This window comes from Coturnix japonica, chromosome 24 (assembly GCF_001577835.2).
Source record: "Coturnix japonica isolate 7356 chromosome 24, Coturnix japonica 2.1, whole genome shotgun sequence".
Lineage (NCBI taxonomy): Eukaryota > Metazoa > Chordata > Aves > Galliformes > Phasianidae > Coturnix > Coturnix japonica.
The window spans coordinates 4,613,431-4,636,553 of record NC_029539.1 but is presented as its reverse complement, the minus strand read 5'-3'; the positions used below and the strand labels follow the sequence as shown (position 1 = coordinate 4,636,553).

Below are 23,123 nucleotides of genomic sequence, written 5' to 3'. Positions count from 1 at the left end.
ACGTAACTTGTTGGGTATGCATAAAGGACCAGTCAGCTCCACCTGCATTTCACCTCCTGTTGTCCATCAGATGCAACAAACGGATGCAGATAACACAGTCTGGGCTCTTAGAGGCTCCACATTCAGTGCAGAGTGGATTAGGAAGGGGCTTTGCTTCCTCACAGATGAGTGCTTTAAGCACTTGTGTTGTTGTGCATCCTGCTGGGAAGAAGCCAAATGTTGGGACAGCTGGCCAGACCCCGGGTTGGTGGGATTTGTGGGTAGGTGTTGTTACAAACAAGATCTCAATTGATTTATCTAGACACATGACTTTTAATTTTATGTTGGAGCAGAGCGCTGCCCCAAATCTGGATAAAAACGAGTCCACGCTGCATCTCTGCACCCACAGACAGGGTCTGGATTTGGATGGAGACAGTGAACATGCAGTCCTTATAGCCTGGGCTCTGCGTCTCCTTCCCAGCTCTGTCAGGGAGTGTTGGAGGAGGCTGGGGAGGTGCAAGGGGAGACCTTCCCTATGAGTTACATTTACATGAATATTTCACAGCTCTCCACCCTGAATGGATGTGGTTATAATAGCTCTTGACAGATGCCATGCTCCCCAGCCCTCCATTGTCCACTGTGCCCACCTGAGGCTGTGGAGAGGATGAACTGTACCACACTGTATGGTACCCACTCATCCCCGTCCCTCCCCAAAGGCAGTATAGAGTTTACCCCACTTTCCTGACTATTTTCCTGCTCTGGCATGGCTCTAGGTTTTTGTAGATTTGGTTGCTTCATGCACATCCCTTTTGGTGCATGCTCTGCTGAACAAAGCACAGCTGCTCTTGTGAAGAGTCTGGAGCACAGGTCTGAGGGGGAGCAGCTGAGGGAACTGGGATTGTTCAGTCTGGAGAAGAGGAGGCTCAGGGAAGACCTTACTGCTCTCCACAGCTCTCTGAAAGGAGGTTGTGGTGAGGTTGGGGTCAGCCTCTTCTCCTGGGTATCAGCGATAGGATGAGAAGGAACAGCACCAGGGTAGGTTCAGGTTTGATATTAGGAGAAACTTCTCCAAGATTGATGGGGCACTTGCACAGGCTGCTCAGTGGGGTGGTGAAATCACTGTCCCTGGAGGTATTCAAGAAATGCGGAGATGTGGCACTGAGGGACATGGTCAGTGGGCAGTATTGGTGGTAGGTGGGCAGTTGGACTGGTTGATCTTAGAGATTATTTCTGGCCTTTATGACTCCCAATGGAGGGGCTGCACACTGGTGTTGCTTATGGCAAATGCCCAGTGGGACCCTGGAGAGCTCTGCAGGGGGATGTATTTATTACCTTGCTTCCTTAGTAGTGGTCATGGATGGTCTTGGCTCTGATGCTCCCTTCTTGTGCCATGCTCCCTGTGCTGCTCTCAGTGCCCAGTGTCATGATTGGGGACATGCCAGAGCTGTCGTCTCGGGTGCTGTCACCACTCTGGCACACAGAGCGGGCAGGCTGAGCGCTCCATCAGCCGCAGACAGCACGGTGGGGGCTTCGCTCTGGCCTCCATCACTTCCTGTAGGAAATCACTTCACTTACCCAGATGCGAGCGTACAGACGCGCTGCCTGCGGGCTGCCCTCCTCTCCCCCGCCGAAGCCGGAGAGTCTTACGCAAATCGCTTTTCACGCTTCCCTAATTGAAACTGTCAGATGGGCTTACCTTTTTATTTATTTATTTATATGTGGTGGAGACGAGAGGACGCATGAATTCCGCTGTGGGTATCCCAGAGATCGATAAGATGAGGTTGCGTCTGTGGCATATATATTACAGGAGCGGCAGTGGCAATATTTCAGCAGGAAAGCAGAGCCAAACCAGCTTGCTCAGAGCGCACGGCTGGCCGCGTGAAACATGGGGATGGATGGGCTTTGGTGACAAGGAGTTTGGCCATGGTGACAAGCAGTTTGGATGTGGTGCAGGGGTTCCCGTTGGTCTTGGTGTGAACACAGCAGTGGGCACGTGGCTGGGTGGGCATGGAGCAGGGGGTGATGGCACCGGGGGATGCACCAGGTCCTGCTGCCAACCCCCCACCGCCTCCCTCCAGAAATCCCCATGGCAGGGATTTGTGCTTTGATTATTTTCAAATACCGGTTTGTGTAAAATTTGATTTGAGGAAACATTTTTCTCCCACATGCCGTAGGATTGAGGGCGTGTAATCCCTCCTAAATCGCATGGACGAGGTTTGTATTGCAATGCCGGTATCAGAGCTAACAAAAGGGGATTAGAAGGGAAAATTCTGCGTGAAAACCTGCCACTCTTTGAGGGCTTTTAGTACAAAGAAGATAAGATAGGTAGAGCAGAGCCATTTTTAACCCAGTTTTTAATGCACTCAGTGCCTCTCCTTTCTGATGCAAAGCAGAGGGGAGATGGGACTCGTGTTAACCCTTTCCCAGGGTACTGCCTGCCCAAAAAACCCCATTGAGTTGGGTGCGCCAGCCCTGCCTGCTTGTCACCAAGGAACTGGATGCTGCCAGCCCTGACCCCATAGTGCGTGTCAACCTCAGCCACTGTGCGTGGCACAGGGACGCTGTCCTGTGGGGCTGTCACACGGCTCCTGTCACATTGCCATCAGTCGGGAGGAGGCATTGTAACGGAGACAGCTGTCAACCTCTGCGGGCGGATCGCCGCCTGCAAATATATTACAGGAGCTCAGCGAGTGCCAAGGCACATCAGACCAGGGGAAGAGATGCTCCGGGGGGAGATGAAAGGATCCCGTCAGTGGAATTCATGTGGAATAAGCTTTCCACAGGAGATATTTCCTCCTAATCCTCCTTAGTGCTCAGCTGATGCCTTGAAGCATCAGGGGTTTATATGCCTTTTAAAAATTCATTCTCTCTGATACAACAGCGGGTGTGCATGTTATCACCTGGCAAAGCCTGGATGGGCTCTTGGACCATGCTGCAGCAAGTTCCCTGCTTAGCCATGTGCTCCTTCAGATGCACATCCCATCAGGGAGCAGGGTCACCCCAGCACGTGGGTTTGCAGTGGGATCCATCCGGAGGCGGGTGGGAAGTGGCTGCGGGATGGGAGATGCACTTACTGCTGCTTCAGCCCCCATCCATCTGCTCTGCTAATTGCAGCTGGACTTAAAACATAATATTCCACTTATCTGGTCAAGGGATACATGTTCATTATTACAATTGATTACCACTAAAACCTGTCTGATACCCAGATTTACAGCGGGGCTGCAGAGCCAGGAGCAGCCAGGATGTGGCACATGTGGGGCTGTGGGATCAGAAGGGTTTTGCCCCGGATGGGGGCCCAGCAGCCATGGTGCTCAGGTCTGGCAGAGCAAGTGCTGCACCTCTTCTCTCACCATACAGTGTTTTATTGTGGTGGTTTATGGCCCTGGACAGGGTGAGGATAGGGAAGCTGTGTGAGCTGCTGGCTGCTAAGTTGTCTTTATTCTGCCATCTGCATGCAGGGCTGTACACTTCAGTGTGCTTGGCCCCATGGTGGGATGTGATCCTGCACATATTGCTGCTCATGGGCTGAATCTGGCCACAGTGGCTGAGTTGAGAACTATCAATCTGCAGCGTGGAATCACAGACTCATTGAATGACCCAGGTTGGAGGGGACCTCAAAGCCCACCCAGTGCCACCCCCGGCCATGGGCAGGGCTGCCCCCACCAGCTCAGGCTGCCCAGGGCCCCATCCCACCTGGCCTTGAGTGCCTGCAGGGATGGGGCACCCACAGCTCTCTGGGTAGCCTCACATCTAACATACATCTCCCCTCTTGTAGTTTAAAGCCATTCTCCGTTGTCCTTGTCCTGTCACTATCAGACCGTGTAAAAAGTCAGTCCCCTTCCTGCTTGCAAGCTGTTCTTGGGACTCCTGTAGGGGATTTTTTGGGGCGATCAGAGACCTTTGTTCCATTGGTGGCTCCGGGCAATGTGTCCCAGCCGAGGGCGCAGGGCTGGATCCCAGGCGCTGCTCACTGCCCGTTTGCATGGGGTGGGAGGAAGAGAGGAGCCTGCGCACCGCCTCGGCTTCGCAACAGCTCGATGGCTGCATGATAAACAACTTGACAAAGTGCTAAAATCCTGAAGGCGGGGCTGACAGGGAGAAGGAGAAGGGAGGTCATAATTGCATGGGAAAATAATGAACTGCGCTCTTCTTGGAATATGCAGCGGCCTAACAAGAATTAGAAAATTAATTATCTTCTGTAATTAGTGTAATGACCTACACTATTAGAGGTTATTTACAGCAGGAATAAAACTTCCCCCTATAAATGTCAAGCTGTGCTGCTGGAATACAAAGGCTAAGCTCAGCCTTGTGCCGTGTCCGGCTGGGGGTGTGGGGGTTACCATAGCACAGACACGGGCTGGCATTGAGCTCTGGGTTTGCGGTGGGAGCCAGGAGCACCGTGCGTGGCACGGGGTATGGGGAGCATCGCTGCTTCTTGTAAAGCAGCAGCTGCGTGCCGGGGAAGTGCTGCTGCTTCTTGCACAGAGGCCCCGGTGGAGGCACGCCAGCTGCGCGTGCACGGCTCAAAATGGAGACATTAGGCTGCTATTGTTCCTCTGCCCTGCAGCCTTCATGGCTTTGAAATTGTCCTTTTATGTGACCGGGACGCATTAAATTGGTCTGTAAGCAGCGTGTTTCCAATGCGCTGCAACGGGAACGTGGCTCCAGGGGTGTCTGCTACAGCTCTGACACCGCTCGCTCCTTGCTGCATTGGGGTTGATGCTCAGAGGGGCAGCAAACAGCGGTCAGCCCCGGTGCTGCTGCATTAAGTGTCGCTCTCATGGGGCTGCACAAGCAGCTGGGCACCGCAGCGTGGGGCAGGACAGGGAGGAGATGTCAGCGAGATGGGGGTAACCTGAGAATTGCCTGACATTTTAGCATGAGGTATCATGACTCCTGCATTATTAAACGTGCGCTGATAAAATGCCGTACCTGTCACTGAGAACCTACATCAATAATTCAGGATGGCACCTGGTGATTAAAGTGAAATAAGCTCTGGCCCAGTTCTCTCCCCGTGATGAGTTCCCTTCCTGCCTGTGGTTTGTGTTGGGTTAAGGGGTGCTCCCACTGACAGAAGTTTGGAGGAGCCCTGTCTGTGCTGTGCCCAAGCACTGAACCATTCTGGGCAATGGGTGCTGCTGACATGGCTGATGGAAGCTTGTTGTGCAAGCAGGCAGAGCTGTGCTCTTGAAACTGAGTGTATTCCTTCCAACAGACCCTTAATGTAATTTGAATGTACAATCGAGGGTTTTTATAGCTTAATATTCCAATGTTTGTGGTGCATCCTGGAATTTAAGTGTCTTAAACGTAATTATTGTTAATTGCTCACACGATTCTATAAACTCATCCAATTAAAAAAAAGTTATTAACTTTATAAAATATCGCAGGCATCCCACGGTGCAATATATTTGCAGGAAATAACAGCTGAAGGAGGCAGAGCTGAAGTGCAACAGGGTGGTTCAGGGATATCTTCATTCAGTTCCCTCTTCTTTCCTCTCCTTAACACACTATGGGGACGTGTTGTCTGCTCAACCTGTGTTGGTCAGCTTCCAGAGCCCTGCCTGGGGCTGTAGTTTGGGGAGCATTCCCCTGTGCTTTGCTATGGGTTGTGGTGGGGGCTTTGCTCCTGTTTTGTGCTGGAATTGCACTGTCAGGGATGTGGTGATGTTGGGGAGCTCCCAGAGTGGGAGGATCTCAGGGGGTGAGGATTGAGGCTGGGAGGTGGCCATAGAATCATAGACTTACATGGGTTGGAAAAGATCTCCAAGATCATCCAGTCCAACCATCCACCCAACCCCCAGTATTTCCCCACTAACCCATGTCCTTCAGTACCACATCTAAACATTTCTTGAATGCCTCCAAGGATGGTGACTCCACCACCTCCCTGGGCAGCCCATTCCAATGCCTGACCACTCTTTTTAAGAAGAAATTTTGACTAAAATCCAACCTGTACCTCCCCTGGCACAACTTGAAGCCATTCCCTCTTGTCCTATCAGTAGTCACACAGGAGAAGAAGCCAACTGCCACCTCACCACGACCTTCCTTCAGGGAGCAAGGAGGACCCCGTGAGCCTTCTCCAGACTGAATAATTCCAACTCCTCAGCTGCTCCCCATAAGACCCCACTGAGCTCCAGACCCCTCACAGCTCCGTTCCCATCTCTGCACATGCTGCAGGGCCTCCATGTCTGTATTGCAGCGAGGGGCCCAACGCTGAACACAGCACTGCCACACCAGTGTTGAGGATGTGGCAGGACTTGATGCCACAGACTGCTCCTCTGACAGCTGGAATTTACAACCAGGGATTTATGTCCCCCGGTCGCTCTGCACTGCCATTCCGCTCGTGCCCTGCAAGAGTTATTTAACACGCAGCAAGCAGAGCTGTCCTAACACTGCTGTACACCCATACATCTCTGCCTGTGGGATTTACACAGAAATTCCACAGAAGCTTCGTTTTGGTGAAGGAATATTTCCTGCAGGACTGATTTGATGCAGAAACCCCAGTAAGAAGCTATCAGAACTGGGCAGGTGTTTTCCCTGATAGCCACAGGTGAGGTCTGCTTCCTCCATCTCTCCTCGCATCCCTCTGGAAGCACTACATGCAGCTGGAGTGGTCTGGGGGCTTTGTGCACAGCAGCACTCAGATAGTGGGTGGTGAAGGACCCATCATGAACCAGCAGGGCTCTGCAGGTGGGTTTTCCATCTGAAGGAGCTGATGATGGAGTGGCTTCTGGGACAGTGACGGAGAGCACGCATGAAGCGGCATTTGTCAAATTAATGAGGCATTATAAATTATATCCACAATTTTCTCTCCCGTTTCCCATCACTGGAAAGGGGGGGAGGAGCACGTGCTGCTGCTCCCTGAGGTCTGTTGGTGCCAACCTGTACCCAGGGTTGGCCATGCTGGTGCACCACAATGTGGGAAGTGCAGCTGGCTCCGCGATCTGACTAGGAAACTCGCTGTAACTAGTATTGATCTCTTCATTACCTCAGTGAAGGGCAGCTCCATTTTTCAAGCAAAACAACCTTTGTATCTGAAATATAGAAATTGATCTGGGAGTGGGGCTGTGCGTGTTGGCGGGGAGGGGGTGGATCGGAGAGCTGTGGGATGAGGCTGAGCCACGGAATGAAAATAGAGTTCTTCTAAAGTCATGAGAAATGTCGGACTTGTCTGATTGTATTACCTGCGATCCGGCCTGGAAATAATGGTGTTTGAAAGTCAGCAGATAAACTTTGCTGCTTCTCATAGCACACAGCCATTCCCTTCACCTCTCCCTGGTGCTGGAGCAGGAGCTGAGGGGCTGAAAGGGGGATTCAGTTCCAGGGTCCCATCTGTGCTCCCTGCAGCAGCCCTGTTAGGATGGATGTGTGTGGGGATGGGGCAGGGCAGCAGTGCAGCACTGCAGGGAACACGCCTGCTACAGCTCTGCAAACATTTCGGATCTCATCTGTGCATGAAGCTTCATTTTAGGATTGTTACAGTCCCACTTAATTGGCTCTTGGGCTCCCAGTGCAACTCGCCCAGTGCATCTTAATGAGGGATTCTCAAAGACTGTTCTTTTTTTTTTTGCCTTTCTTTCTTTCTTTTTTTTTTTTTTTTTCCCTGGGATTGGAACGAGGTGGTGTTTAATATTCATGTGTAGCTCTGCTCATTTGAAAGGTAACGAGGGAGTTGGGCTCCCTGCTGGCAACACATCCTGCTCCAAACTCACCTGAGTGCTGGACCACCTGCCCTGTCTCTGAGCTGTGCCCCTTCCCCCTGCTCAGCATGGCTGAAGGGTTTCCAGCTGCTTGGGGCACTCCTCTTCCACCCATGGTCTGGACTTGGTCACAGGGGTCACATTATCAGCATGAAGCAGTTGGATGCCGATGTGCTGGGAGATGATGCAAAGTGAGATGATGGCACATGTTTGGATAGAGCTGTTTGAGCTCTTGATGCAGGTCAGGCTTACTCTGACTTCTGGCTGTTGGGGTGAGCCCACATCTGCCCATTCAGGAATGCTGGGTGCTGGGTGGGCAGTGCAGCTCCCATGGGGCTGTTGCTTTCCTTCTGCTCTTCTGGCTTCCCCCATCTTCCCAAACCTGGGAGGTAAGTGGGGGCAAATCCTACCTAGCCAAGGTTGGTGCAGGTCGATGCCTGCAGAGCCCTTTTTCAGGGCACAGTTTTGGTGAGCCATCCCCAGCTGTGCCAGAGCTCCAGCCTGGTTTTATTTGCACTCATTGCCCATAAGTCCTATGCAACCCCTCATTGTCATCTCTCACCCCTGGTTGCCCATGCACAACCATTCGGGAATTGAGCAGAATACTTGTGCTTGGCTCATTGAAAGATTGAACTCTTGTTTATGGAAAAGATGCTTTCCCAATTTCCCCCTTCTCCCCTCCCTCCCTCCTGCTTTCTCTCATTGTCATTTCAGCCTAGATTAAAGAAAATAGGGTGCAGTGCTGTGCGCATGTTCTGAGCTGTGTCTTTTCACAGTGCTGTACTGATGCCAAGTGATAATGACAGGTTCAAGCTTTTCTGCATCACAAATGAACTGCATGCAAATGGCTAGTCCTGACCAGAGCATAATTGTCACGGGGACAGCCCTGCCTCACAGGGCCGTGTACCTCACCATGGAGAAAAGGGGTCCCCAAATAGTTAAAGGCAGTGGAAGCACGGAGATAGCGGGGAGCTGCGTTTCCACTCTGATAGAGCCGAACCTGTTAGTGCAGAGCTGTGTGAAGAATGTCAGGGATTTGTTCCAAGCGTTATCGAGATGTGGCTTTACATCTGTAAATCCCTTTCCGCATCGCAGCCCAGCCGTGAGGCTTCCCCACGTGATGGCAGGCGCTGAGTTGGGCACTGCAGCCCTGGCCCCTCATTTTGGGGAGTGGGGAGATACTCCTGACGTAATGCTAAGGATCCCCCACTGACTCGTTATCCAGGTGTCTCCCTGTCTATTATTGCCCATTAGCACTGCATTGAGTGTGCGCTCTCCCCACCTTGCATGTGTTTTAGTGGGATTGTGTTTCCGAGAAGCCAGGGGTGAGACATGTAGATGCTTTCAGCTGACCCCGGGGAGCTTTCCCAGCTTACAGCATCCGAGGATTTGACTTAGTGCTGCTTGTTCTTGCTTGTTGTGTTTTTTTTTATCACCCAAATATTACTAGCGGGACCGGATTTAGAAAATGATTGTGCCAATCTCCAGCGCCATCAGAGAAACATGCTCCATCATTGCCTGTGATGTGTGCTGATGAGGGGGGAAAAAAAAGAGCTTGTTCATCCATCAGCAATTCAGTGCTGCTGTCTCTAGGTGAGCAATTTGCCAGCGTTACCTGGTGTCACTCATTAGACACGAGATGTAACGCTCTCATTTACTCCTCGGGTTTCCTGCCACTTATTTACTCCTGTGTTTGACTTTGCATGTGAAACTTGGACAGAGGCTAAAAATGAGCTTAACTTTTGCTTTCAGATTGATGCTTGTTAACCCCGATCCCAGTGTAAGGGTTCCATGCACAGGACTGGGGTTTGGGAGCCAAAGCAGTGCCCGTTGCCATCAGCCTTACAAAGCAGTGTGTTTCAAAGGCAGGAAAGGAAGCAGTTTCTTCCCTTCCATCACTCTCTTAACTTTCCAAAAAGCCTTGGCTTTCACGGGATTTTGGCTGTATTTTTTTATAGATTTGTGGGCGTATAATTTTGGAGCAGATCTACATTTTTGCATTGGATTTGATTGAAGCTCTTAGTGCCTTTAGGGCTTTGTTTTGTTCAGAGATGGGAGGGTGGGCAGAAGATGCACAGGCTCTGGGAAAGCAGGGCTGGGGATGGAAGCAGGATCTCAATCTGGGAACAAAGACCTCAAGAGCAGTTTGTGCCCTATCCTGACTGTCTGATATGCCCTTGGGATGGATTTCAGCTCAATGCAGGCAAAGGACCGAGTGATCTGAGCGACATTAAGCTGAGCTATGGGGTGGGCGAGCAGTGCCTTGGGGATGATTCTGCAAGATGCTGAACTGCAAACCAGGATGAGGAGGACATCTGTGGGTCCCTGGATGTGGTTCTGCATGCGATGCTGTGCAGGGGCTGAGCTCCTTCCCTGAGTGTCAGGAAGGCTGTGGTGCTCAGCGTGGTGCAGAGCTTTGTGCTAAGCACACTGCTGTTGTGAGAATGCATTACAGCGATAATTCTGCAAATTCCACAGCATTAGTGTTATTAAAGTGTCAGGCTGACATCTTCCTCAGCATTAAAACTCTTAATGCACTTTATCCTTTCAAGCTCATGGTGCTTCAAGTTGGAGCATGAGAAAAAGTGGTTACAGAGCAGAGGATTAACAAGGAAGAAGAAAAGGGGATGCCCAGTTGCTGGGCTGCTGTGCAAATTGTTTCCTTGAGTACTGGCGCCCTTTGGGTAGGTTAAACTCCAGCAAGACACTCTGGCCTCTGTGGCAAAGGTCTGCAGGCTGCCCCAGGCGCCCACAGGGAGTGATTGCAGCAGTGCTGAGCTTCCAGTGCTTGGGGAAGGAGCTGCCGTGCTCTGTCCCTAGGCAGCAAGCCGGGAGCCGCTCGTTTCTCATCTCTGCGATAACAAATCTAATGCAATCATCAAAAAATAAAGCAGCATTTCTCATGTCTTCGCCATTAGGGAAGTCTCTTGCCACTGCTCTCTTTTCCCTCCTACCCCCCAAAATTATCGAGGCCTCAGCAGTGTTTAAATCTCATGGAAATTAACTTTCGAATGCCAGCAGAGAGGTGGGAGTTTGAATAATCTCTGGTGCCATAAAATTCCAGAAGTGTTGTGTTCCCTTAATAAAAACATTTTTTATTTGGAAGCATAAACGTTATTTTTCCGAAGGCATCGCCCTGAGCGGGGCTATTCTTTCTTGTCCTTCAGCTTAAGGTATTACAGCTCTTGGGAGACGTTCTCCTGGCTCAGCAGCCATAACCTTACATTTATTGCGGCTGTGGCCACAGCAGCCCCCTCCGATAATTTTGTTTAGGACTGTGAAATTTGCCTTCAAACCTGAAATTGAATCCATTCTCTGCTTTCAGTGGCGTGATGGGTTTCTGCATGTCTCTCTTTCCCAAGGATGTTTGCCGTTATTGATGCTGAGTGCGGCTATTTATCACAGACAATCCAGAACAAAGAAGAATTTATTAATAAGTCTCCTGTTCCCATATGCTTTCCCCAGGAACCTGAAGCATGCTATTTTCTCCTTGCCCCATTTATATCTACATGATTTTGCTCCTGTCCAGTCGGATTAAATGCTTGCTGAGGGGAAGGGGATGCTCGGCAGCGCGTGCCCTGCTTCGGCTCAGTGCCTCGGGAGGGCAATGCGGGCATCGGCCAGAGACAGAGCAGGGGAAGAGCACAGAGAGACTGGCACCCAGCTGTGGCACTTGGGCAGGAGTGGCATCTCAGAGGTGCCACATTGTTCTGCTCCTCCCACTGCACCTGTGGCCAGGAAGAGGATGGAGAGGAGGATGGCATTGCTGCCCTGCAGGGAGCCCTGGGAGGAGTGTGGCAGCCCCTGTAGTGCCATCAGGGCTGGTTATAAGGCATCAGGGCTGGGGTAGTTGTGGCATCCTTGTCCCAGCATCACTGACCTGGGACAGCAGGATTCCTGCCAGGCCTGGCAAAAGGGAGTGTGCCCAGGGCTGTCACTTGTTTTGCTTTGTTTTGTTTTGCTTTGCTTTATTTGTTTTTTTCTTGTGCCTAATTAAAGGTCAGCCTACATTTGCATTCAGTGCTTTCCACTTGTGCATGGGTGCTCTTTCTCACTTGGTGAAGCACAAGTGTTGTTACTACAAGGTTCAAGGTGCTTCTTCCACCCCAGGGACCCCAGTGATGCCACCAATCCTCGGCCATTGCTGACACCTGCCCTGATGGGAAATGTCCCCTCTGTGCTGCTCTGCTCAGCCCCACGCGATGTGTGTTATGCATTTATAGGCTTTTCTCCATGGATACACATGCAGGCACGTTGGTAAAAATATGCGGGCGTACGAGTATATTTATCTGTAGTGCAGCGAAACCCGTGCAGGCTCCGAGCTGATTCCCCAGGGCAAGCACCACCTCCCTCCCTGCTCCTTCAAAGGGGAGCTGTGCCGATAATTAGTGCAAATATTTTGAATACAGAACTCATCACGAGCCTTTGTCACGGTGACAGGCGGTGACCTGAGATGCATTTCTTCTTTTGTCATGTACCCAGAATATGTAATAAGGAAGTGACTAAAAGATCCTCATTCAGTCTTTGTTTCCCCGATGCGGCAGGCTGCTAGGAAGTGCTGCTCCCTCCTCCCGTGCCTCCCGAAGTGCCATGTGATGAGTGCTCTCCCAGTGCCATCCATGGAGCTGTTGGACCCTTGCGATGACTGGGTGAAGGCAGCCGCTCTCCGTGGTGCCGCTCAGACACATCTCTGGGTTGTGCCGCTGCGGGGTGGGCAACTGGAGGGGCTGGAAGGATGTAAGTCAATGGTTGGGTGAAGAACACAGGAATATCCCCACACCCTGAGCTGCATGGCGCTGCTGCTGTGCCGATATTAGCACTGCTCCACTGCGGTAAATGCGGTGTGACAGCACCTGAGCGGGGCTACGTGCAGAACAGATGTCTTCCAACAGGGGATGAGGCTGTGGCTGGAGCACGTCGTGATTTCATCAATTATAGATCGCTTCCCTTGCCATGAGCAGGCGCTCGTACATGGGGCTGTTGGAGGAGGCACAGTCAGATTGGAGGGTGAAATAGGAACTTGGGAGGAGGGAGCCCTACTCAGCTCCAGCCCCATGTTCCCAGTGAGTTTCCCCTCCTTTCCCAATGGGTTTGGTACTTATGATGCCCATAGGCACCCAACACTGCCAGTGCCTGCCATTTTTGTTCCACCATTTACTTGTTTGTTTGTGGAATGGTTGGAGAGAGCTCCTCTTACCTGGCAATCCCGGTTCATTAAAGGAGATACGGGGCTTTTGTTGTGACTGTAGAGTGTCGTCTGGCGTTTCCACCAAACGTATAATTTGCCATGTATGAAAACCATTTCCAGAATTAATTTACCTACTGCAAACTGTTTGTATTAATGAAAATGCATTTTTCATGTGGGCTTGCTGGAAAAGCTGTCTGGGGCTCAAGAGCTCACTTCATCCATCCGGTGCGAGTAGGAGATGGAATTTGTTTAAAAATTAAATAAATAACACACCCACCCCCATTTTTAATACAATATGGCCCAGCAATAATCTCCGAGGCAGACTGTGAGGTCTGTGGAAAGCTCCATCTGTGGTATTTTAATATGCAGCATTGTCTCCTGGTTTAATATACCCCCTTTTCCAGGCTCGTATTTGTGTAACCAAGATGTGAGATGCTGTCATCTTCCCAGGTCACATTTTGATGCTGGAAATTAACAGAAGTGGAGATGAATGCAGCCACGGAGCCCTTCCCCTATTAACATGCATATTTTAGAATAATTGATGCTGAATTCATTTTGCAGCCTGCTTTCCCTCAGCCTTCCCCCACCCCCTCTCTCATACACAAATGCAGTGATGTGCCCAGATGGCAGCTGGGCACTCAGCACAGCACGGCCGCAGGGCATCAGGGCCAGGCATTGAGCACAGTGCCCATTGCACACCAAAGGCTGTGGGGTCTGCAGGTTCCCCCATTCCCTGCAACACGTCCTCATCATTCACATGGTGCTTTTTGGGTGCAGAAACCCCAAAAGTGGGATTTGTGTGGCATTTGTCAGAGCTCCCAGTAGCTTGGATTTGGATCGGTGGTTTGATTTATTTATTTTTTTGGTAAGAGAATGGAGGAGAACGTTTAGGAAGTGTTGGGAATTTTTCTCCTGAAACACAGAGATGTGGAGCATCCAGCCAAGGCCTGCAGGATGACCTGCACATTGGCTAAGCCCAGAAATAATCCTTTGGAGATCAGTGGACGTTTCATGTGCTTAAAGCTAAGCCTGGACTCAGGCGGGAGTGGGTCACGGGCAACAGCCGGCACCAGGGGGTGTCTCATACCTAGGGGGGGAACAGAGACCCAGTGGTTCTCTGCTCTGCAGCTTGCATGTGAAAATTGCAGCTGACTAACTGAGCACCACTGCAAAGCAAACGTATCACCTGCCAATCCACTCTTGTATCATTACAGCCTAACCTCGTGCGTTCTGTTTATCTCATTCCAGGACTACCGTCAGCAGAGCCACTCTAGGCATAAACTTAATTATATCTCCTCGGGTAGCAGCAGGGTGGTGATTTATTGCTGGCTTTTGTTTCCCTCCTCTCCTCCCCTGCATGTGATTGTGTTTTGTGTGTGTGTGTGTGGGGGGGGGTTGTGCTCCCATTCACCTCTGCCAGGCACTGACACTGATTCTAGTGAATCTAAGGGTATGAGGACAGCAGAGCTCCCCTTGGCAGCGTTCTGTTCTTTAGCATGGGAGCCTGCTTCCTAGGAGGAGTGGAGAAGTTGGGAAATGGGAAGATGGCCTTCCCAGATCCCCTTCCTCCTGATGCCTCCATTTATGTGGGTGCTTCAATTGTTCTTGCTTTCTGGGGAGGTTCAAGTTGGATATTAAGAAAAATTCTCCAAAAGAGTGGTTGGGAATTGGCACAGACTGCCCAGAGAGGTGGTGGGGTTACCATCCGTGGAGGTGCTCAAGAAATGTGTGAACACAGCAGGGTTTTTATAGATATAATGTGAGCAGACTCCTGCCCTCAGCACCCATAGCTCCAGCACAGCGCATGGCACACTCATCTCATTTAAAGACTCCATGTGGAGTCCCCTCACTCTGTGGCTGAGCTGCCCCAGCGTTTCACTGCTCGTTGCTAGGAAATTGCAAATTGTTTCATGGTTGGATTTGCCTGACTTTGGCTTCTGGGTCCATAGGCAGCTACAAAAGGACAGAAGAGGGATGTCCTGTTCATATCCCTGAGACCAGGAGGATGCTGGGATGTGCTTGGCATTGCAGTGATTGATGGCCCAGAGTCCAAAGCTGTGCATCAATTCTGCAGGGTGCACCCCGGTGCTGTTTGTTGGGTGGACAAACTGCAAGGATTTAACAGGGCTCCATCGCCGTTATCTCTCACAGACCTCTAAGTAGGTCGACATACATCTGCTTTGCCTTAATAATTATTGATAAGATGCAGCTGATGGCATAGCAGCTCCTCTCCTCCTGCTGCCATCTCTGGGTTCCTGCATAGGAAAGCGATGCTTCCAGCTCTGGGGCACCTCTTTGGTGCGGGTGCCTTACTGAAAAACACGCACTCCAACTCTTTGTGCAAGGGGAAATGCAAAGAATAAATGTAACCGCTCTCTCTGAGCCATTCAGACTTCACAGTCAAAGAGAAGGTTATGTCCTGGGGATTTTTTTTTTGCTGCTGCTTTTCCAGTGCTAATGAGCGGGGAAGAAGTTCTGCCCTTTGTTCGAGCTGACTTCACTTGGCTTTTTCCCCCCTGTGAGCAGTGGGGAGGGACAGAGGGGCTGTGCATGTGCCTGATGTGGGACAGCAGCAGCAGCACAGGGCAGCATGGGACCTCCCTGCTTCAATCCTGCATTTTGGCAGTGGGAGATCTGTGTGTGGGGCTGCTGGCTTTCCTCATCAAATCAAAGCCTGCTCTCAGATCAGCAGGAATCAGCACAGCCTGGCACAGTGTGCAGCACTCCTGTGCTGTTCCATTTTGCAGCGGGAGCCTCCTGGCCTCTGTGCTTCCCCATGCAAGTCCCTGGGAACTTCTTGCTTTGCTTTGCATGCAGCCAGAGCATCCCAAGCACCGGGATTTGGGTTCCATGTCCCTCCCTCTTGCTGCATCCCACACCCATCTCCTCTTGGTATGGATGCTGTAAGCTCCCCCTGCTCCTGGAATGATGGCAAAGTGGTGACACTGCTCATCCCAAGGGACATAAGGCTCTTGGGGTGAAGCTGAGCACTGGGGCACCTACTCTATGTTGGTGGCGGATTTCCTATTGAAAAACAAAAGCTGGAGCCACCCTGCAGTGTGTGCATGGGCTGGGGGTGAGGGCAGGGGTGGCTCTCACGCGTGTTTTATGCTCCTGCATCTCAGCAAGGCGAGGTTTACTGAGCAAGCTGCAAAAAAAATCATTACATATGCTGCTAGTGGCCTGGTTAATTAAGATACACAGTTCTCCGGGTAGGAAAAGACGACCTATATTTACTGTATGTAGGAAGACATCTGTCAGCACGAAGCGGAGATACCCAGCGCAGGTCTGTCCTGCTTTCTGCATGCTCAGAATTGCTACTGTTGGAGGCTCTGATGCAGACCAAGTTAATTTTAAGATGACTGTTACTATTCTAAACATAAGGAAGGGCATATTTAGACTCTCAGTACTCAAGAAGGCAAAACCCCCTGCATGTTTCTAGTAATTTTCCCCTAACAGTTTATACAAAACAACAACAACAAATCCTATTTGGTTTCCGCAAAAGAATATGTTCGAGGGTGATCGTAAAATAGATTATTTTTAAATCTGCAGATGGTTTCCACATATTCCTCCTCAGCTCACTGCAGCTTTCCACCTCAGTAAACCGGTTTGTAATTTAGCCGAGGGCTGTGGAGCAAGCGTTCTGTCGTCTTGTTTTTCTTCCTCCCATTCTTTATCCCCCCTCCTCGCCCCACTTCCCCTTCTCTGTTCCCATTCTCTTTTATTTCCCGTTGCTTTTCCCCTTGCAAGAGTGACTGTTGTGCAAAAGGGTGCAGCCACACTGCAGGATGTCCCAGCAGAGCCCATGCAAAATCCCATTGATGCGCTGTGCTCTGGTGGGGATCTCACTGCTGATACACGGCCCTAAAGGAGATAATGAGGGAAAAACTGCACTCTCAGCCCTCTGATTGCAGCTTTCCCCCACCCAATCCCTTATGAAAAAAGAACAACCAAACCAAAACAAAAAATACCACCAAAAAACCACGCACACACAGAAAACCCGTCACTGCTTTTTTATTTCTTTGTTCTTTTGTGGTTTGGAGTTATAATTATTGAGGTTTCACTGCAGGGCAAAATGATCATTTGACAACTTAAGTGGGGAAAATAACTCTGGCGTTATCCAGCAGCCTCACTCCTGTCATAATTGCAACACAACTCCTGCAGGCTTCGGTGGGGGGACGCATTTCCTCCTATGCAGGTATTTGTCCTTTCAAGGTTTCTCCAGGTTTGATTGCAAATGTTAGGATTTGTTCCCTCGTGTATTTTTAATGACCCGAATTGCTGATGGATTAGAATGGGCTGAAGAACCTGTTGTTTTCCCCACTGTTTTCATCAGACCTTTCCCATTTCTGTCACTCTCCATCCTCACGACGGGTCTTTATGAGCAGACACCTTGATTAGAGCTATTCCACATTGTTTGCACAGGAATGTCTGCAACAGCAGCAAAACCCAATTAAAGAAATCAGGGGGAAAGTGATGGGAAAACTGTGGGTCTGTATCAAATGGGACAGAGGGTGCACAGGGCAGTGGCCAACCCATTGAGGAGGTTGGTGCTGATAATCAGGTTGTTCCCATATTTCCATTTAAGTGAAGATCTCAGGAACGCACCAGTTGCGTGAAAGGGAAGCAGCACCATGGTGCAGCTGGGGAGTCCCTTTGGCACTGTTGGTGCAGGAGGCTCCAGGAGCCCTCAGTCCTGATTGGGGCCACGTTGGGAAGGAGCCCATTGTCCCCTATCGGTCACCCTGAGGCTGATGAAAACGAGCTGACAGAACGGAGCAGCATTAGCCTAATTATGGCCATAAACGACACCTCAGCGGTGGATTTTCCTTTCTTAGTGACTTCCTGTTTTCCTCTTTGAGATGCAAATTCTCTGCACAGTTCCCGATGCAGATTCCCTTCTCATTAGCATGAAATCTGACTAGGTCCGCGATTTTTTTTTCAATAGAAAACGGAAAAGAAATTAAGAAAACAATATTAAGAAATGACGGAGCCGCGCATGGAGTTGCACTAAAAACCCCCACAGTCCTTTGGGGAGGGGTATAAAACCAGAGGGGTTGGTTGGGAACCCCACACCATTGTAAAGCATGGGGGCTGAAGCATTCGGTTCACCTCTCCCCATAGTACGGCGCTCATCGTAACGGGAAGTTAAAAAATATATATAAAAAAAACATCCTAAAAAGCATCTTTTTGTCTTTTTTTCCCCCCTTTTTGCCACAAGTGGATTATTTTCCTTTCCTTTCTTTTTTTTCCAATGCCTCCCATCCTCTCTGCCGAGGAAAGGGCTCATCGTAGAGCTGGAGCAGAAGGCACTGTTTTGTGCTAAATGTCACTCCGGTAATATTTAGCTGGCTTTAGAAATGAAGACTCAGTTTGTACCGAAGGGATGCGCTGTGGGGACAGGGCTGCCCTCATCCCTCCCCCCAACCCCCCCCGGCCCTGTTCCCAGCCCGTCCCTCCCCTCCGCTCTGCTCCACCTAATGAGTTTGATAAGAAATTGTCTCGTTAACAGGATTAGCCATGGAAATCTAGAGTCCCCTCCTCTTCATTTTGTAACGCTCTTCATCCTGTTCTGTAATTTTCTGCTGGAATTAGGCATCTCTGGACCACCTCGGGAGATGGATTCTTCCTCAGTCCTCAGTAGTGCTGGTTGGGGGTGTCAGGCCAAAAGAGCTCAGCAGTGTCTGAAACCCAGAGAGAGTCGTTCTGCCCTGTGTGAGCCCAGTTTGTCGGGGGCACAATTGTGCATTTACTCCTGTGGAAGTGAGTTCCAAGAGTGGCCCTTTGGTAAATAATTACTCTTGATTTAATAACTCCTCACAGCCCTGCAGGACGTGCTCCTTCCCAGGGAGTTAATAGAAAGAGATCTTTCTTAGCATCTGCTTCCCCAGGTTTGCTGACTGTAAGGTCGTGGCTGGGGGGTGGCAGCCAGGTTTCGGTGCACGCTGCAAGCAAGCAAACTGGGGAAGGAAAATGTCTGAAGCGGCCGTGCATTGGAAATAAGATATGCACAGCGTATTAAAGTGACAGCAGCATTTTTCATTTTCTCGTGTTAAATGAAATTAGCATTTCTGTGATGATTTCCTTAAGCTCCTACTGGGACTGTAGTTGCAGCTAAAAAAACTGCAGCCTTTTGCTCTTTTGTTATAAAGCTTCCTGGGCACAAAACCCAAACTTTTTCTTGTGTCTCCATTGCCTGAAGAGAGACAGAAAGCAAATCTGTGGCACCAGTATTAGAATGATGTGGATACCAACTGTTGTTTGGCCTGTATGATCCAGGAAAGAGGAGGAAATGTGGGGCAGGGAAAGCAGGGCCGTGGTGTGTGGGAGCTTCAACACAGTGGTTCTCACCTGGCAGCTCCCCTGTGAGCTGAGTCATTCATTCCTCAACTTTTGATCCCTTGAGTTTCGGTGTCTGCAAGCAGCTTACCTCCCTGTGCACAGCTCCATGGTGTAGTGTGCTGCTCCATCATACAGTGAGCAGCTCTGTTGTACAGTCCACAGCTCCATCATACCATGCACAGCTCAGTCATATAGTGCCAAGCTCCATCATACTGTGTACATCTCTGTTGTACAGTGCACAACCCTGTCGTGCAGAGCCCAGCTCTGTTGTGCAGCTGTTTGCAGGGGCTGTTCCCACACTGCTGCCCCCCTGCATCCAGTGGTCAGAGCCAAAAACGGAAAAGAAATTAAGTGGAAATCCAGTGGTCAGAGCCAAACACAAGGCTGGGGAAAACCACAGCATTTCCTTTGGTGTTTATTCACCGCAGACCGCCATCCTGCAGGTAATTCTGTACCGCATTAAGAGGTAATTCAGCAGAAAATTATCCACTGCTGTACTGCAGCTCTGGCAAGGCATGGGATGGGGTGTGTTGGGGGATTAGTGCTCAGAGGACAGACCCTGGCCCCTTGGCCCTTTGGCCCCTCAGCCCCTCCTGTGCACTGAGCAGGACCGCCTGGCAGCTGTGTGACAGCACGGTGACAATTACATCCTCTCCTCAGCCGCTCCAGCTTCTTTCTCTCCCTCTGCCTCTCTTTTTTTTTTGTTTCATCTCTCCTTCTCAGAAAGCCCATTTAAATGCAATTCCATTCTTAAAACATCTCCCTCATGCATGTCTAATGAATGTCAGGCAGGCGCGCTGACAATGGGCCCGAGTAGGATCCAATCTCGCCGAGTGTCTACAAGTCATTTGGAAGCAACCCTGGGAGCGCGCCCAGTTTTATTACAGCGTAATTAGAAATAAAATCTTGTTGCAAGAGGAGAATGAGAGATGGGTGTTAATCCTGTAACGGGAGGAGATAGAGCCGTGCTTATAAAGGAGATTAAGGGGAGGGGGAGGCAGGCAGCTTGCTGTGACTCCCCGATTTCCATCCCAGCTGTGTGTGTTTCAGCCTGATGGGGGAGCGTGGATTTTGGGGTGGCCTTGCGTGCTGCTGTGATTCAGTGCTTTTGCTGTGCTCTGGCCGGGAGCAAGAGCAGGGAGGGATTATATTTAGGTCTGCAAGGGGAGGTCCTGGTGATGCACCGCAGCTGTCTGGGAGGGGTTTTGAGGGCTTTTGCACAAAGCTCACCGTGTGCTTCAGCTCCTGTGCACCCGCTGGCAGCTGGCACCGCACTGGGCACTGGTGAGCACGCACAGAGCTGGCTGCAGGGCTGTACTCTCATCCCAATATCCATCATCCTCTCAGGGGAACCATTCTGAAAGCTGCCGCCACCCCGCTGCAGTGCCTGGGATGCAGCGAGGCCGGGGTGCAGTGCCGCAGCCTCCCCAAAGCGACGTTTCTAGGACACAGTATTCTCATTCCAGCAAAGCCCCATTCCTCCTGGATCGAGGAGGAGGAGAAAGAAGGCAGGGAGCCCTTTGGTGCAAAGCGTGACCCACTTACTCAGCTGGAGTCGGTGATTTTACAGATGCCCATGGAACTTCAAGGTGGAAGCGCTGTGCTGGGTGCTGGGCTGCTCAGCTTTGCATGGCTACGTAGGAGAAATGTGTTTCCTTTGAAAGGGCTGGGGAGCCTGCGACTGCCTTACATGTCCCCTGGGATCCTGTGTGCAGGGAAACATGTAAATAAATCTGTCAGATATCGTGCAGCTCTTATTAAATTTGCATTGGGCTCGAGTCGCGGCTCCTATTTACCATCTCTGGGATGGATGGATGGATCTTTAATCTTCATGCCTAATCCAGGCACCTTCTGCTTTAGGTATTTGATGTGGCACCAACCCCAGGGTCAGAATAAAGGGACGTATGGTGCCGTGGCCCCAGCCCTGGTCTGGGGAACCTGGAGTGGATCAGGAGTCCCTCCTGGCTCCCTTTGGTGAATGGCATTTGGGAGGCTCCTCATCCCCATACAGGGAAAGCACAGGCTGTGTACTTTGGGGCTTCCCTCTCCATGCCTTTTGCCCAAGGGAGGCATTTGTCACTTTAAACGTGGCCAGAAATAGCACCAAACATTTATTGAATTTGTCCGGGATGCCTTGGGTTGCATATGCTCCAAGTATGGCTAATTCATAAATGCTGGCACCTATTGATTCTCTAGCAGTTAAAATAGACTGCGTAAGGAAATATTGGCCCCAGAGTACCAAGGGAAAGTTATCTCATTAGTCTCATGAACTATAAAATGTGCTCTCTCCTGAAGCCCTGACCCTATTGTTTTTATAAATCTATATTGGATGGAGCAGTAACTGGTAACCTATATCGACTGTAATTTTTCTCTTGGAATTGGAAGGCCCTTGGGACTGATGTTGAAGCTTCGTGGCCACTACAGGCTGGTGGATGGGGATGGAATTTCAGTGACAGAGAATGCAGGTGGATGTGTGTGATCCTCCAAATGCTCTGTATGCAGGAGAGCACTGCTCTTACCTGGTGATGGGTGCCTCAGTGATGGGTGATGTATACTCTGGTTATGGGTTCCTTGGTGATGGGTACTCTGGTGATGATTCCTTGATGATGGGTACCTTAGTGATGGACACCTTGGTGATGGGTACCTTGGTGATGAGCATCTTGGTGATAGGTACCCTGGCAATGGGTACCTTGGTGGTGGGTACTCTGCTGATGGGAACTCCGGTGATGGGTACCCCACAGCAGGGAGAGGGGAGCAGGGTATTGCAAAGCCTTTGCCACAGTAGCAGCTGAGATTTGGCTGGAAGAGTTATTAGAGGCACATAGCTCCAGCTTGGCTGTGGATGTACTTAATCCTCTGCATCCTGTAAAGCTTTTCCACCTCCTGGCAGGCAGAAAGATCTGATTTTACTCGGCGACCTTCGACGTTAATCTCGCTGGCTAACTGAGCCATAAGTCACTCTGGTGAGGTCTCCGTCAGACCTGCTTACATCAATTATTGCCCTGCATCTTTCCCTTGAACCAACACAGCGCTCCTCAACCAAGTTATTTGTCCCTTGTTGGGAAGAAAAAAAAATAAAATAAATAAAAGAAAGAATTGAGGCTGTGCTGTCAGGTTGTGTAGACCTTACATTTAACACCATGACATCTTTAAAGCCACGCTCCTATCTGACTATAACCCAACTCACAGGCTCCATATGGGTCTGTGCGCACTGGCAAGCTCCAGGAGCCGAGTGTCCAAGGTGGCACAAGGTCCCCATAGTGCTGCTGCTGCTCCTGGGTCCCTGCACGTTGCTGCTGCTCTCTAAGTCTTTGTTTCCAGAGCACTCGTGAGTGTGCCTGGCAGCAGGGCTGCAGTTCGGCATGCACAGAAGTGCGCGCTGTGGGGGAGGCCAGCTGGGGCTGCGGAGCACTTTGCAAAATGCAGCAGCTGTTACCATAGAAACTGGCTCCCCCCTTCTCAAATTCCAGTGCAGCCAATGCTCTGTGCTTACTGGTTTGATGGGAGATGAAAAATTAATGCTTGATTTGCATATTATTTCAGCTGCGTTTGCAGGACTGCTCCCCCTTCCCTTTTACAGAGGTTTGCATGAAGCTCTCAATGCCACCAACTGACAGTGTGGGGCACTGACTCCTCCTGTCCTGTCCTGGGCTTATGGGGTGCTCAAGTTTCTCCTGCCTGTGCCTTCCATTAAACCACAGCTGGGTTTGCATCTTAGTGAGGCTGCTATTTCCTCTGTCTGGAGTCCCAAATATTCTCAATTAGAATCAAACCCACCTGTCTATCTGATGTACAGTGGGATTTGGGGGCAGTGCCAGCAGGGTCAGGGCTGCCCCCTGCTTGGCAGTTGTGATGGATGCACTCTAGTTCCTGTGTGCAGAACTGGTTTGTGTCAATCTGCAGCCTCCAGCTCTGCT

General features: G+C 50.6%; 1 protein-coding gene and 1 long non-coding RNA gene across 4 annotated transcripts in view; one reads left to right on the top strand and one right to left on the bottom strand.

Moving 5' to 3' along the window:
• Positions 1-23,123, top strand: part of DSCAML1 (DS cell adhesion molecule like 1) — a 76,924-nt gene that overhangs the window by 27,137 nt on the left and 26,664 nt on the right. The window lies entirely within an intron of this gene.
• LOC107324245 lies at positions 19,921-22,420 on the bottom strand. Its single transcript, XR_001559457.2, has 3 exons — positions 21,726-22,420; positions 20,752-20,911; positions 19,921-20,647 (listed from the first exon to the last, which is right to left on the bottom strand). It is a non-coding gene; the product is annotated as an uncharacterized LOC107324245 (long non-coding RNA).